The 5,042-nt window shown below is 55.0% G+C and overlaps 1 protein-coding gene across 1 annotated transcript in view; it reads right to left on the bottom strand.

Annotated features, from left to right (window-relative positions):
* Positions 1-5,042, bottom strand: part of HHIPL1 (HHIP like 1) — a 23,935-nt gene that overhangs the window by 18,515 nt on the left and 378 nt on the right. The gene's annotated exons all lie outside the window — the stretch shown is intronic.

Below are 5,042 nucleotides of genomic sequence, written 5' to 3'. Positions count from 1 at the left end.
GCAGCCTGGCCATCAGGCCTGGTACAAAGCTTGCTGCAGGGAACCAGAGCACACCGGCTGCCTCGCTTTGAAGGGGGCGGGTTACGCAAAGGCCCCAGCAGCCTCTGCAGGTTACACACTCCAAACGTCTGGAGGGGAAGCAGGTGCATCCAGCCCAAGGAGCTGGCTCTGGTGTCCCGTGGCTCTGAGTACCTACCTCAGTTCACCTAGCGTGGGGATCTTGCTATTTCAACTTACTCCTGGGATGATGCCAAGATATCATGGGTACAGGCAGTGCTTTATAAAGGGTGTCCCAAAATTCACGCAAGATTTGAATTTTGCGTGAGCATTAACAACAACAACAAAAAATAAAAGCCTAATTTTCCTTGGTTTATTGAATCAGATTCTAATATCTGTTGCCCTTTGATTTCAATCCCTTCAATTTGATAAGCATTACCAAGTACCAATTATGGCCCAGGAGCAGGGACAAAGAAGACCAATGAAGACCACGGCTTTGCCTATGTGCCAGCAAAGCCATGGAGGCCATTTACCTGATGTGCTATTCCATACATAACCCTATGCTGTATACTTTATGAATCAATAAAGAATTACAATTTTTAATTATAAACCTGTGTTTTCTATCAAAATTACTTCTTGCGTGAATTTTGGGACACCCTATACTTTCTCTTCTAAGCCCATTGATGCCGCCGCCCTTTATCCACATAATGTTCTCCTTTGCTTCACTCCCGACTCAAGGGCCCCTGGTGCTGTCCTCCCCTCCAGCAGCTGCCAGAGCAGTTTCTCTGAGACAAAGGAGTCGGACCCTCGGGGCCACACTGGCTCCTTTTCAGCTCTGCTGGCCTCTAACTCCTGGGACAAAAGCCAACAGCCCAGGCTCCCCCACCTCCCCCCAGGGCCTCCATTGGTGAGACTCTGTGGACCCCATTCAGTGCCCCCATGAACATGGTTTGGGAGGTAGGGGAGTTCATGCCTCGGGGGGCAAACCTTTGCTCTCTGGGAGAAAGCTGCTGGTGGTTGAATTGTCCTGCCTTCCTCCCGGCCCTGCCACCGGCAGTCCTGCCACCCATTTCCTTGGAAAGGTGGTCCCACCGGCTGAAGCATCAGCCACGTTTAGCAGCATCCTGGACTGGGCTCTCTCTCTCTGCCCCCTGTCACTCCCACGGAATAAGGAAATAGCCCATATGTTTTGCCCCCAGTTCTGCTATTGGGAACCCAGACGGAGGCAACACACCTGCTCAGGCCTCTCCCAGTGTCCAGCCTGTAGCGCCCACCTTGTGAGAGCTAAGAGCCCACTCCACCTCCCCCAGCCTGAGAGCCAAGACACAGGTACCAGGCCCTCGCCGATCCCTATACTCTGCCCACAGCTTCCCCACAGCTCTGCCATCAGCTCCTGTCCCCACTGCTCCTGCTTCCTGCCCACCTTCCATTTCCCGACACTTTCACCTCTGAGCCTCAGCAAGCGCTGTTCCCTTTGCAGGCATGCCCTTCCCTGACAGGCAGAATCCTATTCTGTCTGAAAGAATAACCATGGCCATTGGAGAAATAGCAGTTAACAGTAACAGCTCCTGGGTATTGGGGCAGACTGTGGGCAAGGGAACAGGCTGGGTACGCCAGTGAATCTGAATTTCCTCCTGAGGTAGCCGCAGGCAGGAGGCTGGCTCCTGTCCCCATGGCACAGATGGGGAAGGGGAGCCTCAGAGAAGGGAGCCACTGACCAAGGTCACGTGCCAGAGTGGCCAGGCTGGGAGGGCAGAGAAGTGGAGTATATCCCAGCTCCACTGGCTGGCCAACTGCCAACCTGCAAGGCCTAGTGAAGTGTCCCCCGCACCTCAGCGCCTCCCCTGTACCCCACCTGCCCAGAGCAGAGGCCTCAGCTCCCCTGCTCTACAAGGACCTCCCTTGGTTGGAGTCCCTGACGAGAGCAGATGTAATTACTCATGTCGGAGTCTGACACGAACCCTCCCCGACCATGGGCTCATCAGGCCAAGGTCTGCTCTGACTCAACTGTGGGCCCAGGAGGCCTCAGGGGCAGCTACTCCCGTGGTAAGGGAGGCACTGACAGCCGCATGTCCCCCTCATCGGCTGGGCCAGGCTGGGTTCCAGCAGGAGGCCTCAGGGGAAGCGGGTGACTGGCTGCCCTCTTGGCTGCATGCTTAGGCTCCGGGCCAGGGGCTGCTCCCTCCCGTTACATCATTGTGCTTTTGGTCACACCACCGCCTGTCTCCCTGGACCCTCTGCTGCTACTGTGGAGCTGGGGGCCACTTGATGACGTGTGCTTAGAGCCTGGTCAGTCCCTGTCTGAGCTCAGACAGGGACTGCACATTTCACACGCTCCACTCTGCTGACAAGTGGGGCAGATGGCCAGGCTTGGCTCTGGGCAGTGTCACCTCCCCACCTCCAAGGTCTCCCGGAGCCTCCCGAGTCCAGCCAGTGGCTGTGGGAGGACCAGGAGGGTCTGTACACACATGTCACTTAATCTTCACGAGGCATGGCCATTGTGATTCCTCTTGGACAGAGGAGGAACTGACGCTTCCAGAAAGGCACCTGTCAAGAAGTGGCCACGCTGGGGCCTCGTGACATCCAGACTCCACCAGGTCACAAGCCCCACTCCTACTCAGGGAACACCACCTCCAGACGCCATCGCCACCTCCTTCCATGCCAGGGCTCATCATCCCTCTGACAGGCAGCAAGGATCCCATCCTGCCTATCAGATATTTACATGACGATTCATAACAGTAGCAACATTACAGTTATGAAGTAGCAACGAAAATAATTTTATGGTTGGGTCACAACATGAGGAACTGTATTTAAAGGGCCAGAAGGTTGAGAACCACTGATTCAGAGCCAAGATTCTTGAGGCGGGGTGTGGCAGGCAGTTACATGCGCGTGAGCAGAGCAAGGACGGTGGGCCAGGTACAGAAGGTCACCAGGATGGAAAGCCCTGGGTGCCTCGCAAAGGGCAAGTGTAGGGTGGGACCTCGTCCCCAGGGCGACCTTTCCTCCCTAGCGTATCGCTGCTCCTGCGTTTGGACCCCTGACCTTTCCTCCCTAGAGATACTAGGCTCAGCTGTATTTCAGCTCCAGGCCCAAAAAAGCAGCAAAACTAGACAAGCAGCACCACTGCTGGCCTCAGGACCAGCTGCACTGAATAATGACCCCCTGCCCTGGCACAGGCCAATCAGTGGAGGCCCGGACCCTAAAAGGACACCCCTAGAAAGCTGATGAATATTCTATTGAGATCTTCCCCTGGGACTTTCCCTAAAATCTCCACCCTTAACACCCTTAGGATGGAGGACCAGGGTGCTCTCCCTCCAATCCGGGACCCCTCGGGGGATGTCAGACTGCCAGTAAGTCGGACATCTCTCTCACAATCTGGGAGTGCTGGCTCCTAACTGCTCACCTGCCTGCCTGCCTGATCGCCCCTAACTGCTCCCCTGCTGGCCTGATCATCCCTCACCACCTCTGCCTTGGCCCCCTCCACCGTGGCTTTGTCCGGAAGGATGACCGGAAGATGTCTGGTCAACCGGGTCTAATTAGCATATTACCCTTTTATTAGTATAGATGTGTGTGTGTGTTTATTGATTTTTAGAGAGAGAAGGGAGAGGGCAAGAGAGAGAGAAAGAAACATTGATGAGAGAGAAATATCTATCAGCTGCCTCCTACACGCCCCCTACTGGGGATTGAGCCTGCAACCCAGCATGTACATGGAATGACACTCAACCACTGAGCCACACTGGCCAGGGTGTGAGTCCTGAAGGCTTCTTAGGTCCACCAGCTGTTCTTTAGGAATAACGAGTCTCTGCACACAGTGCTCGTGTAGGATGGCCCCTCCTTGCCCCCTTCTGCATCTGGAAGACATGACTTGGGGCCCAACTGCAAAGTCTCCACCGACTTCTCCATCCTCCCAGGGCCCTGGCTCTCCCTGGCCAGTGGGGGAAGGCCGCAGAAAACCCATGGAAAAGTGACTCATGTGTGTGCGTGTGTGTGTGTGTGTGTGTGTGTGTGTGTGTGTGTTTATTTTCATGGATGCTCCCACAGCCCTCGGTTCATATTGCAGATGCAACATTCAGCAAATTGTACTTCTGTGGCTCGTGGAGTGAGCTCTCTACTTCTGCTCTCACATTGCAACTGCCATAAACGGCTCAGCCTCTCTGCTTAGCTAGGACTTAATCATCTCTGAGCATGTCTGTCCACCCCACAGACTATGGGACCCTCCAGGACAGGGAACCTGGGACTCAGCCCACAATGGGGCTTCAAGAAGACAGGCAATATGGCAAAGTGATCAAGAGAAGGATTTTGGAGCCAGAGCACACTGGAGATTGAGTCTACCATTCCCTGTGTACCCTGGGGCAAGTTCCTTAACCTCTCTGTGCTTATGTCCCCATCTGCAAAAGAGGAAAGGCATTCCAACCTCACAGAGTTGTTGGAAGGAATAAATTGAGATGATGCATGGGGTTTGTTCAGCAAATGCTCCAACAACCTAGGCTACACAACTCAAGGTTCCCTCCTTCAGAAAGCCTTCCCTAACTTTTCCAGGGAAAGTGTGGCCTTTCCCAGAAAGGATCTGAAAGGGCCAGGAGGGACAATCACCCTCTAGCTAAGGAGCCATGGGAGCGGGGGGGCCTCTGGAGGAGATGTGGGTGCCAGACGGGCAGGTTCTGGAGGGGACTTTGGGGGTGGGAGTGTTTTCAGGGCCTCCCTCCTCTGGAGCCCATCTCCCCAAGGCAGAGGTGAATGCTTAAGGAATGGTTATCATCACTGACTAACACTTGCAAATAAGGCACTGGGCCACCGCCCCCAGGGGTGGAAATCAGGAGGCGCTGAATAATCCAGATGCAGCCTGGCTCACCGAGCACAGTCTTCCAGCTGGTCCTCTCCCACCCTCCACCAGGCCCGGCAGGGAAGCCCCAGCCAGCCTCGCTGCCCTTTGGGCTCACTCCAGATGTGAGGTCACTCCCAGAAACGCCTGGGGTGAGGTGCTAGCAACCACTCCACCCTGGCTGCTCAAGGCCAGCCCATGCTGGGAAGATTCAAGGAAAGAG

This window comes from Myotis davidii, unplaced genomic scaffold, assembly GCF_000327345.1.
Source record: "Myotis davidii unplaced genomic scaffold, ASM32734v1 scaffold60, whole genome shotgun sequence".
In the NCBI taxonomy this organism is placed as follows: domain Eukaryota; kingdom Metazoa; phylum Chordata; class Mammalia; order Chiroptera; family Vespertilionidae; genus Myotis; species Myotis davidii.
This window is presented reverse-complemented; position numbering and strand designations above follow the sequence as displayed.